This window comes from Chrysemys picta, chromosome 6 (genome assembly GCF_011386835.1).
Source record: "Chrysemys picta bellii isolate R12L10 chromosome 6, ASM1138683v2, whole genome shotgun sequence".
Taxonomy (NCBI): Eukaryota; Metazoa; Chordata; order Testudines; family Emydidae; genus Chrysemys; species Chrysemys picta.
Window position 1 is genome coordinate 14683425 of NC_088796.1, and position 12978 is coordinate 14696402.

Here is a 12978-nt window from a genome sequence, read left to right on the forward strand (position 1 = left end):
GCAGATCTCCCTGGACTGTTATGAAACTACTTTTTTTTGCACATACACCCACTTCCTCCCTACTTGCTGAGTCGATCACGATCACGTAAGCTCCAGGAGCCTTTCCTTTCAGAATCCTGCTGAGAAACTTAATCTGTTACTCTCCTGGCTTATTGTTTGTACTTCTCAATTGAGTTAGTGAGTGAGGCCAAAGTGACTACTGATTTTGGGTGACTGCAATGGGGAACAGTGGGGTTCTCAGCACTTCTGAAATGCAGGCGTAGGGTGTCTCTGGTTGGGCACCTAAAATGAGTGAAAAGAACAGGAGTACTTGTGGCACCTTAGAGACTAACAAATTTATTAGAGCATAAGCTTTCGTGAGTGGCCACACTTGAAAATGTATGAGGAGGATTTTCAAAAGCATCTTAATGACTTTCCATGGGGACCTGTGCTCCTAAATCCCAGGGGCACACCCTTTGGCCCTTACATTTCAGACTGCTTTTTTTCTGCCTTTCTGGCTTACCTACCATAAATGCAAAAGGTTTGGGAGAATCCTTTTAAATATTATTATTTTGTGGTCTCTTTCCCCTTGTGCTTCTGACATTCTGGTGTGTCCCTGTGAAGTGGGAAGCCTTTTTTGACTCACAGGAAACTAGTGCTCTTGTGTTCTTGTTTTTTTGGCAAAGGGAGGCAGTGGAAATCAGTTTGCCAGAAGCAAATTCTTGCAGTGTGTCAGAGAGAGTCATGGACTATGTATTCTTTGACAATAATGAAGCAGTAAGACAGCGTCCCTGTGTTATTAAGAGAGGATTCGATTTAAGTGTCTCCGTGTTGCAATTATAAGTAGTACCATCTTCGGTGTTTATATGAGAGAGGAAAAGAAAGCAGGAACTGGTGATGTTGCTGCTTAGTTGGATGCTACTAATAGAAAAATGTGTGTCATTTGTCTGACTTAACGCTATAGGAATGGAGCCAGCATTTCACCTATCATCCTTAGAAATCAATGGACCATGTCTGCTACAGGTGTAAAGCATTGAATTCACTTTGGGAGAGTTCTAAATATGGAGCAGCATAGGTATCCTTTGCCTAGTTAGCTGATGAACTTGGAAGCAGATGGTAGATTAAATTCTTCTCTGGTTTAAAGACTGGGGAAACGAGGCTGTTAGTCTGGTAATTTATGTCTGTAATATTGCAGCAGTTCTTCAGCTGAAAGCTTTATGGTAAAATACGGAGGCTTGTGAGGTTTTAGGAAATTCTTTTTTTACTCCCGTGAGGTGATGAAAGTTATCGCATGCTGCTAAACTGATTAGATTTTTTTTAAGGGGGTTGTAATTCTGCTGCATTTTTCTTTTGAAAGCTTGGCAAATGGGATCTATCGTCTCAGGTTTTTAAAAAAAAAAATTAGTTTAGCAGCTGATGTGTTTTAAAGACTGTGTAACTGGGGAAGGAGAATTTACTTAAAGGGACAGTCTGACTTGTTTTTTTTCTCTTGTAACAATAGCAATGCATGAGGCGACTGACTGCATGTTGGAAGTTGAAACTGTGCTTTCCTTCGGTTTGTTTGTTCTGTGCATTTGGCAGCTCTCTGTGCATTGTCTGTTTCTCCTGTAACTCTTGATTTGGGCCTTTCATGCAGGAACACTGTCTTTTTTAAAAATAGGAAAAATGTGATTGCAAAACCACAACGCCATGGCAGGGGAATTAGGGGCAGAGATAGGATCTGGTCCCTGGAAGTAATGTTTAAAAATGGATGAAATGTTCAGAGAGGATTGTGTCCCTTCAAAGGGGCTAATGGAAACTGTTAATCCCTAATCTGATCGCTTCTGACTTTGGAAAGAAGGAACAACCTACTAAAATGGCTAAAAGGAGCTGACTACATAAGTGAAATACAGTGCTGCTGTGTGCACACAGGGTATGTCTACACTGCAGTTAGGGGCGAGCCTCCCAGCCTGGATAGAAAGACCTGTGTTAGTGGGGTTTGCGCTGGCATAAACATAGCTGTGTGGACATTGAAACTTGAATAGTTACCTGAGCTCCAGCCCACCCTACCTTCTGGGTCCGAGTTCAGGTAGCTAGCTCGAGCCACTGCAGTGTCCACACGGCTATTTTTAGCATGCTAGTGCGAGCCTGGCTAACACAGGTCTGTTTACCTGGGCTGGGAGGCATGCTTCCAGTTGCAGTGTAGACATTCCCATACTGAAGAAATATAGATAATCCAACAGTGAGACTCCAATCTCCGTGCTACTCTAATAAAATTATTTTTTTCTGTAAAATCCTTCATTTCAAGTTATCTTAGATGTAATATATGACAGCGCTAAGTTTAAGAAAAATTCGGAAAGTGCGATGTGGGGATTTTTTTTAGTTGACAGTTTCTTTAGGATTTCTCGTATGTCTTTAGTGGACCTTTGTTTATTATTATTATTATTATTATTATTTATTTGTATTGTGGCAACTCCTAGTGCTGTAGTCCTGGGCCTGGATCCACTGGTGCTGTACGAATGCAGAACAAAATGGCGGTCCTGGGCCTGGATCCCCTGATGCTGTACGAATGCAGAACAAAATGGCGGTCCTTGTCCCAAAGAGCTTACAATCTAAATATAAGAGGGGAGTCAACGGGGGAGATTGGGGAGCATAAGGAAACAATGGGCTAATATTGGTCAGCATGATGGGCAGTGGGCTCAGCACACCTACTGCCGAACAGTTGTTAGGTCTTCTATAGGCATCACCTCTGCGGCAGCTAGACTGACGTTTATCCTCTGTTCTAGGTTTTCAGGACCTGGTTGGGAATTTTTTTTGTTCATCTTTGCTTTTTTATTGCTACTGGGGAGAGCCATGGATGAAGTTCTTGCCTTCACTGTGGACTGCTTGGCTTTAGTGGGGTTTTGTTGTCGTCTTACAAGCAGTGGGCAAAGGATGTTTATTGAAAATTGTCTTTTTTTCTTTTCTTTTGCGCTTCTGTATGATATATAAAGAACCTTGAAATGAAAAGGCTCACTGAGAGGGTTTTTTTCTGCTTGACTTTACCGGAGGAATATCAGGAATGCGCTGTTCCATGGCCTTGCTGGAGGACTCTTTGGAAATCTCAGGAGGAGAGCATTGTGAGCTCTCACCAGCCTTCGGAAAGGCATCCTTTCCCTCATGTGTTAGTTAGGCACCCAAGCTAAAAGGTTGTTAGCAAAAATACACAGAAAACAACGTTTTTCATAGATTCAAATCTTTTAGTGCCAGAAGGTACCGTTGTGATCATCTAATCCAGGAGTTCCCACAAGAAGTGTTTTGGTGGCCTTAGAATGCTCTGATAATTTTTCCTAAAATACTTAATTAACTTTAGGAAAAACAAACAAATATGCACATATCCATGTCCAAATCATTGTAATTTATTTATCTAGGGGTTTTTTTCAGACTCAATAATAAAAATAATGTACAGTTGTCTCTGTTCTTTACTGGACCTAAACAGAATAGAAACAAAGCAAGGTGCTTTGCACATTCTTCTCTTTTATGTTTTTGTTTTTTTGGTTGCTGGGTTTTTGTTCTTTTTAAACTTATTAGCAATTAAGTCTGCTCATGTGAAAACTGATATTTGTAGGTTTGTTAATATCACTTTTCACAGTAGACTTACTCAGCCCTGGCAAACTGGGGGACAAATTAAGCTCTGAATGGAGAGGTGGGTAGGGAGGCAGTGGGGGCCAGGGGCAATGGAGGGCTGAGGAAGGCAGTGAGGGCCCTGAGCGATGTGGGCCAGAGCTCAAAGTCCCATAGCCGGGGGATGGAGCCCGAAGCCCTGTGGCCAGAACCCAAAGCCCCAGGGCTGGAGGCTGCCACCCAGCGCCCCAGGGCTGAAGCCGGAAGCCCGAGCCCCACTGCTCTTGGGAAAGGAGGGAACTCACATAGGCTGCCTGCTCCTCTGGTGTTTGTGGCTGCAGAGGGGGACAGGGCCCAACCCCTACTGGTGGCCCCAGGGAAGGGGTGAATGGTCCCCCCGCCCTGTCACTGCCCAAGAGGAAGGGGCCACAAGAAAACCCCCTGGTGGCAGAGCCGGCTCCAGGCACCAGCCCACCAAGCAGGGGAGAGCGGAGCCGCAGCGGTCTCACCGCCGTTCCCCGGTGCTCCGGCCGGTCGGGGAGAGCGGGGCCGTGGCGGGCTCGCCGCCCTCCCCCTGGCGCTCCAGCTGGTCGGGGAGAGCGGGGCCGCGGCGGGCTCTGGCCGCCGGGGAGAGCGGAGCCCTGGCCGGGCTCTCTGCCCTCCCCCTGGCGCTCCAGCCGGTCGGGGAGAGCGGAGCCCTGGCCGGGCTCTCTGCCCTCCCCCTGGCGCTCCAGCCGGTCGGGGAGAGCGGAGCCCTGGCCGGGCTCTCTGCCCTCCTCCCGGCGCTCCGGCCACCAGGGAGTGCGGAGCCGCGGCGGGCTCGCCACCCTGCCCCCGGCGCTCCGGCCAGTCGGGGAGAGCGGGCCCGCGGCCGGGCTCGGCGCCCTCCCCTGCCGTACTCCCCGCCAGGGGCGGGGGGGCGGCAGGAGGCTTTTTTGCCTGGGGTGGCAAAAAAGCCAGAGCCGGCCCTGCCTGGTGGGCACATGTAGCCATGGTGGCTGCATTTGAGAAACGCTGATCTAATCTGACCTTCTGTAGTCCAACAAACATCATCCAGTAATTTCTGCATCAAACCCGTCACTTCTGTTTCAACTATAGAATATTTTTAGTGATGCTTCTTGATCTTAAAACCCCAAGTGATGGGAGAAATTGCCACATCACTTGGTTTTAAATAGCCTGACTTAAATCCTTTCCTTCCTAATGGCTCAGCTTTCAGTCTTTTGCAATGTCATTATGTCACTAAATCCCCAGTAGCTCAAGAATCTTCCCTGGTTTGACAAGGCCTGAACTGCTAAAATAAGAAACAAGTAGGGAAAAAACCAACAATGTCTTTCAGGCTTTATTTATGCATCTTTTAGAAGCAAAACAGTCACAACTCTTTTTCAAGTGAGCAGGTAACCTTTAAATGCTGTTTTGCTAATCTTTTTCAATGTTTAAAGAGAAGCAGCTATCATTTTGGGAGAGCTTGATATCAATCATTAAAGCTCTGTTTTTGTCTAATATTCTCAAACCTGCTAGTGTAAGTCAAGATTAGCTACAGTTTGTGCGGATCACTACTTAGAACATAAGAACATAAGAAAGGCCGTACCGGGTCAGACCAAAGGTCCATCCAGCCCAGTATCATGTCTACCGACAGTGGCCAATGCCAGGTGCCCCAGAGGGAGTGGACCTAACAGGCAATGATCAAGTGATCTCTCTTCTGCCATCCATCTCCATCCACCCTCTGACAAACAGAGGCTAGGGACACCATTCCTTACCCATCCTGGCTAATAGCCATTAATAGACTTAACCACCATGAATTTATCCAGTTCTCTTTTAAATGCTGTTAATAGTCCTAGCCTTCACAACCTCCTCAGGTAAGGAGTTCCACAAGTTGACTGTGCGCTGTGTGAAGAAGAACTTCCTTTTATTTGTTTTAAACCTGCTGCCTATTAATTTCATTTGGTGACCCCTAGTTCTTCTATTATGGGAATAAGTAAATAACTTTTCCTTATCCACTTTCTCCACATCACTCATGATTTTATATACCTCTATCATATTCCCCCTTAGTCTCCTCTTTTCCAAGCTGAAGAGTCCTAGCCTCTTTAATCTCTCCTCATATGGGACCCGTTCCAAACCCCTAATCATTTTATTTGCCCTTTTCTGAACCTTTTCTAGTGCCAGTATATTTTTTTTGAGATGAGACCACATCTGTACACAGTATTCGACCACTCCACTTCCTTCCCTGAACTGTTAGAACTAGTGCTGACGGCACTATCACGAAAAACATATCCAAGATAATTGTTTGTAAATATGTTTCTATTTGCTGCACACATCTGCAAGGCTTGGTTTGGTGAAGGAGTGGTCCCCGAAGTGGGGACCCTGCTGCTCAGGGCATGCCGGGGGTGAGGCACAGACAGTCTCTCAGTTGTCCTCTAGAAACTCGGACTTTTTTTCTTCTATTAAATAAGCCTCTACCCGTTATGGTTCTAAAGAAAACCTTTAAAATGTGACCCAAATGTAACGGATGCAACAATGCCTGCCTGAGTTTTCAGAAAGCCTGAAACAACAGCTGTGAGGTGTTGAATGGGCCTGTTTTATGAGTGCTGACTCAGATGCCAGGGATGGTATTTTAAATGTCGGTACTTCTGACTGTATCTCTGCTCATCAAAGCATGTCAGAAAAGAGAGGAAGCATCCTATTATGAAGCTCTACATCCTCATTTCCTGAGGGAACTAGGTGTGTGAAGGACTGTTGTGGGTGTGTGAAGGACTGTTGTGGGTGTGTGTAGAAGTTCAGGTGTGTAGGCTTTTAACAACACAAAGCTGGGATGCAGGGAGGTCATGATTCCGTTCATTTCCCTTGAGGGGGCTCAGTTGTGAAGGTTTGGAAACTCTGGATTAGAAGGATTCTTTAGCAGTGAACTGTAACTGTTCAGTGGTGTGGTTTTACAGTAGGAAATATGACCCCCATCATTCCTCTGCTTATGTCTCCTGAAATCCAGAAAACCAAATATGGCTTTTTTACTAACTCCAATGACTAACCGGATCAGAATAACAAGAAAAATTGCAACAACACAAATGAGTAGTGTTAGCACCACACAGAGATGGAGTCTTTTTGTTTTTGTTTTTTCTAGCTCCATCCAGCCCTTCTTCATCCTGGGTTAACCTGCAAGCACCCCGAACTGCAAGTACTTTCAAACTGATGAGACTTCTTTGTTTTTTAACTCTGCTACACCAGTTCTTAACTGCACAGTAACCACTCCCGGTCACCTTCTAGTTCTTTAGGTTCCGTATTCCACGCTGTTCCGTGCAGGGTGGTACTGGTTAAACTGCACGGTAACATGTTAGACTTGCCCTGTACACTGGTTAATTTGCTCCTGCTGTTCCCTGCTTTAATTCGCCAGGGGAGAATGACCTTCAGAAGGACTTGGCATATTGTGCTGAAAGGCCCATTAGCAGCGTCTGGGCTGTCAGTTCCACCAAGATTCAGGAGACGATTATTCCAGAGCCCTCTTGAAGCAGCACTTGCAGTTAACCACTCCAGCATTATTTTAGATGACTTGGAAAACCACAGCGCATGCGGTTGAGCGCTAGCCACACTGATGTGTGCTTATTTGTGATGCATCTGCCCTGTGATTATTTAGTGGCTGACAATTTTTCAAATCCAGACAGGCTTTTAAATTAAACACATGTTTGGGAAAATAAAATCTATTTGCTGTAGAACACGCCCCATATTCCACCTGCCTCCCTCTTCACTCGCCCCACTGCACTTTCTCTGCTCCCACGCGTCTTAAAAACCTGGCATTGGGGCGTTTATTCCTGCCCCTGCAAAGGTTATCTAATAGCTAATACAGACCTTAGAATGCCCACAGGGATGCTAATTTACTGGGGCTGCTGTTCCCGCACTCTCTCAGAGCACTGACCACCTATTAATAAAGGGATTGTCTGTCTAGAGGACATCACCCTCCTGTTCATGGTTGTTGAAAGTACCTCCCTTTGGCTGCACACAGTACCTGTGTGTTACAGCACTGTTAGACTGTCCGTATTTTAACTGTCTTTAATGTGATCTGGAAAAAGTTACCTTCTCCATCTCTTCTTGCTCTTCTTATTCCACGTGCATAGTGCCTAGGTAGTAAGCTCTCTGGGGCAGGGTCTAGCTTTTGGTTCTGTATTTGTACAGCGCCTGGCATGATGGGGTCCAGATCCACAATCGGGGCTCTCAAGTGCAGCGGTAAGACAAATAATTAATAATGTGGCAGTGCCTACTGGCCTCAGCCAGCGTGGGTGCCCTTGTGCCCAGAGCTGTACAACCAGAAAATCACCATTTGTATCCTTAAGAGCTAAAAGACCAGACCTAACAGGTGGATGAGACAAACGAGTGGGTCAGGTGGAAGGTAGGGAAGACAGGGCACTCAGCTGCACTCAGTGAGGAGCAGTAAAAGCAACTCACCATCTGCCTGGCCCTTCCCAGGCTGAAGTTTACTATACGTGTTCTGGAACAAGGGGATTTTCACCTCTCCCTCCCATCTGTTCTGTTCCTCTCGCTCTCCCTGCCCCTGTAGGTGTTGCTCTGCTGTTGTTCTCCTCCTCTTCCTCCTCCCCCTGTATGGGAATGCTTATTGCTTGATATTTTCTCTGCTTGCTGCTTAGTTTCCTGCACCCTTACATGTGGTACCAGGTTTCCTCCTTCCATGGAGTTCTGCGAATGCCTCTCCTGATGGCAGCTCCATCCGCACTGCTGGCTCCAGGTGGCTGCTCTGTCCTCTCCTCCAGGTCCTTGTTATGTAGTTGCGGCCCCTAGAAGAGGCTCCTCCTCCTCCTTGTATCCATTTGCTTTGGTAGAGCCAGGACCGGGAGAAGTAGCAGGAAATGAGGAGGAGACCATTGCCACGGAAGCAGCCAGCACGCTGCAGACCTCAGTTTGGGAGACTCTGAGAGAGGAAGGAAATGGGGGAGCATGAGGGCAAAGGGGAAGCTGTGGAGCAGACAGCAGGTGACTATAGGAAGCATGCGGGGAGGCAGGGAGCAGAGAGAACCCAGATTCTTCCTGGGTTCCTCAAGGCCTCTTTCTTCTCCACTGTTCCTGCCACTCCTCCCCAGCTTCTTCCCTCACCCTTAAGCTCAACCTGTCTCACTTCTTTATCTCGTAACAAACATCCCTGGAGAAACTCAGGAGGGAGATACACTGGGGGGCTCTGTTCCTAGGGTATGCTGTCTGAAATGGACGTGTGGGCTCTGCACAGTTCGTCAGGTACAGAGGTGGGGTGCGCTGCCCGCCCAGATCTCCGCTACGGCCTTCGGCAACCACTGCAGGCTTCATCCCACCCTGCTTAGGAGAAAACCAATACAGCGCTGCACAGTGTTCTCTTCAAAGCAAAGCCATCCTGGAAAGTCACCCAATCAAACAAAACCCCGCCGTGGTGAAAACGTTGGATGTCCCCAAGGATTGTTACAGTTTAAACTGAACCAAACCCCATGTGTTTAAAGGTGTGGAAACTAACAGATAAAGGGAGAGACAGGTAAATCTGCAGACACAGTTTATACAACCTGCATTTTACAAGTATAAAATATCACTGCCACAAAAGTGTAGCCTAGTGGATCAGGCACTGTATTGGGACTCAGTAGACCTAGGTTATTCCGAGCTTTGCCACTGGCCTGCTGGGTGACCTTGGTTAAGTCATTTCACCTCTCCGTGCCTCGGTTTCCCCATCTATAAAATGGGGATAATGATCCAAACCCCCTTTGTTTTGAGAGCTAAAATGAAACACCTTGTATAAGAGCTAGGTGCTGTTAGTAAAGTAAAGTTGCAGTCTGAAAAGGGTTAAGAGATCTCTTAACCATCATTTGACTGAGACAAGGTAGGTGAGGTAATATCTTTTATTGGACCAACTTCTGTTGGTGAAAGAGACGAGCTTTCCAGCCACACGCAGCTCTTCTTCAGGGTGGGATACATAAGGAAGAGGAAGCTGGGGGCAGTGGGAAGGGGAGTTCCCCCTGCCCCCTTTGCTGGTAGAGGCCAGAAATGCCTGTGGGGATTAGCATGCAGTGTAGTTGTAGCCGTGTGGGTCCCAGGATATTAGAGAGACAAGGTGGCTGAGGTAATATCTTTTATTGGACCAATTTCTGTGGCAATTAGAACTAGAGACTTCATTTGGTTCTTGTTTGTGAGGCTTGTAATAACCCCTAAACAGCGCCCTGAGGAAGAGGCCTTACAAAGGACTGGGCGTGGAGTTTGCTTTCCTTGCCTGGCTGCTGGACCAGCCCCCTAGTTTACAATCCCTGTTCTTTCCAATATGCCCCTCCTGCAATGTATTCCTTAGTGCGCTGCAGCTGGGTCATGCATGGAGGAGTCAGTGTGAGGTGGGGGGGGCGAAGGGGGAGGAGTCGGTGCCTCTCCCCGAGACCGAAGGCACTGTTTCAGCTGAAGTCTCCAAGTTGAGCCCGCCTCAGCCCCGTGGGCTGGCAGGGGAGGAGCTGCCCTGCGTGCTGAGTGCTTTGTTCTTTGCCCTCTGCCCAGCCCTGAAAGCCAGTCCCTCCCCTCCCCACTTCAGCCATTGCTTCACCAAACTGGATTATGTCAGCATGCTGTCCAGCCCTGTCCTCCCATAGAACAATCCCCCCACCCCTTTTCCAGGATTTGCCACAGCCAAAAAACAACTGGCGCTCCGGAGGCAAAGTGAAGGGAGAGAGACCTTTTCTGGAAACAGTTCCTCCCCCCCCGCCATGGTGCCTCCCATTTAAAAATAAATCTTGCCTACTTTTTTTAAAACCGAAGCCTTTTCCAGCCCTGGTGTGTATTGTGCTGTGTGGGTAGCTTGTCCTTCATTGTGATGCAGTGGTCTAGAAGGATCCAGTTGAACATCTGTCTGCTTTCAAATAAAGGAACTGACCTATTTCCTTTCCCCTTGCTGAACCCCCCCCCTCCCTTCCCCCACCACACACTGGCACTGCAGGTCCAGGTGAGGATGTTGACTCTGCGTTAAACAGCGTTGGAGTGATTTAATAGGTATTAAATACATACAAGGAGAGGGGAAAAATTTGGTTAACGTTTGCAGAGCTTGCTTCAAATGCGTAGCTTCTAGGATGGCTGAATACAGACACTCAGTCCAAGCATAGCCATTTAATTGGAATCATAAATCGTGTGATAAATCAATAATACGTGGTTTTATTCAGACCACAAAATACAAGGCTGCTATTCCCTCCCTTGCTTTTCTGAGCTTGTACCAAGTCCTAGCACACACAGTCCCTCTAGGAATCCAGCTTCTTCTTGGCTGCAGAGATCTGAAGGAGGAATTTTAATGACACTCCTTCGCTGCATTACGTGTGTGCTGTGGGGGGGAATGACTGCTAGAATGGAAATCACAACATAGAGTGGAAGCCTCTTTTCTCGATGCCTGGTGATCTGTTTTCTATGTTTGTCTTGGATACCATAAAACCACAAAGTGGCCAGGCCGTATCTAGGCTTTCATAGACCCACTTAATAACATAGAAATAGATCTCATCACAGATAATTCTCTGAAAACTTTAGCTCAATGCACAGCAGTGGTCAAAAAGCATAACAAAATGTTAAGAATGATTAGGAAAGGGATGGAAAATAAGACAGAAAATATAATACCAACTGTATAAAACCATGGAACCCCCACACCTTGAATGTGTGTCCAGTTTTGGTCATCCAAAGGATGTAGTAGAACTGGAAGAGGTTCAGAGAAGGACAACAAAGATGATCTAGGATATGGGACAGCTTCCATATGGGCAGAAACTAAAAAGATTAGGGCTGTTCAGCTTAGAAAAGAGTCGACTAAAGGAGGATATGATTGAGGTCTATAAAATCATGAATGGTATGGAGAAAGTGAATAGAGAAGTGTTTATTTAGCCTTTCCCACAATTCAAAGCCATGGGTCACCTGATGAAATTACTAGGCAGCAGGTTTAATACAAACAAGAGGAAGTACTTTTTCACATAGCGCAAAATTAACCTGTGGAACTCATTGCCATGGGATGCTATGGTAACCAAAAATATAACTGGGTTAAAAAAAGAACTAGATAAGTTCATGAGGATAGGTCTATTAATGTGGTTAGGGATGTAAACCCTTGCTCTGGGTGACCCTAAACCTCTGACTGCCAGAAGTTGGGAGGGGAAGATGGGTGGATCTCTCCAAAATTGCACTCCCCCTGAAGCTGGGGTACTGGACACTGTCAGAGACAGAATAAGGGCTATGTGGACTATTGCTCTGAGCCAGTATGGCATTTCTTATGTTATTATAGAGAAATTGACAGCTTACAATGTAAAAGTGAAGACATAAGAGTGGATGAGACAAGCAAACAGAGGGTGATAGAAAGAGGCAGAATAACACAAATGATACATTGTGTGCAATTCACAGCCAGCTGGGGCAGTGATCGCAAGTAGTCACTAAGCCAGGGGTGGCCAACCTGTGGCTCCGGAGCCACGTGCGACTCTTCAGAAGTTAATGTGCGGCTCCTTGTATAGGCACCAACTCCGGGGCTGGAGCTACAGGCGCCAACTTTCCAATGTGCCAAGGGGTGCTCACTGCTCAACCCCTGGCTCTGCCACAGGCCCTGCTCCCACTCCATCCCTTCCCCCAAAGCCTCTACCCCTTCCCCTTCCCCTTAGCCTGCCATGCCCTCGCCCCCCACCCCCCCGAGCCTCCTGCATGCCACGAAACAGGTGATCGGGAGGCAGGGAGAGGGGGAGGTGTTGATCGGCAGGGCTGCCAGTGGGCCGGAGGTTCTGGGAGCCAGAGGAGGAGGAGAGCTGATGTGGGGCTGCTAATGTATTACTGTGACTCTTTGGCAATGTACATTGGTAAATTGTGGCTCCTTCTCAGGCTCAGGTTGGCCACCCCTCACTAAGCACTATCATTTCCATCTTAAAAGATGGGGAAACTCCGACCCAGAGTCACTCTGGCCCATGTTTTTAAAGATAATTAGGAATTAAGGCCTGATTTATAAGGTATTTAGGAGTCTTAGTGAGTAGCCCAAGGCCACCCAGTAAGTTGGGGGTACAGCCAAAGTCAGAACTCTTAAGTTTTTGTCATGAATTACAGTGGCATAGATGCTTGCTGTGTTTTCCTGCCAATTTTACTCCATCTTCAAAGTGCTCAAAGACTGCGGGGGACAGGCAGCCAAGTCAAGTGGTACGTTAACTGACTGACAGGGACAGGAGCTTTTTCTTTCAGGGGAATCTGGGTGAAGAGAACCTAACCCAGATGCTGTAAAAATAAGGGGTACATTTGTCCCTGCTCCTTCTCTGTTGCCCCTCCCCCGAATCTCTTAGGAGCTGTTATTCAGGCCGCTAGGAGATGGACTGAGCCACAAAGAAGGATTTTCTGTACGAAATGCCTCTTGGAAACATCTATCTGTGAGCTCCACTAGCAATAAAAATCCGCCAGGATTCATGGCCTGCAGTGGGAAATGGT

General features: G+C 47.1%; 1 protein-coding gene across 20 annotated transcripts in view; it reads left to right on the plus strand.

The window, feature by feature from the left end:
* Positions 1-12978, plus strand: part of CTIF (cap binding complex dependent translation initiation factor) — a 320545-nt gene that overhangs the window by 15764 nt on the left and 291803 nt on the right. For 3 of the 20 annotated variants that reach the window (XM_065549997.1, XM_065549989.1, XM_065550005.1), the window contains exon 2: positions 6677-6726. The exons of 16 other annotated variants lie outside the window; for them this stretch is intronic. The gene's annotated coding sequence lies outside the window, so the exon portion shown is untranslated. Of the gene's footprint in view, positions 1-6676; positions 6731-12978 lie in introns of all 20 variants that reach the window. One more of the 20 variants, XM_065549992.1, reaches the window with a different exon arrangement.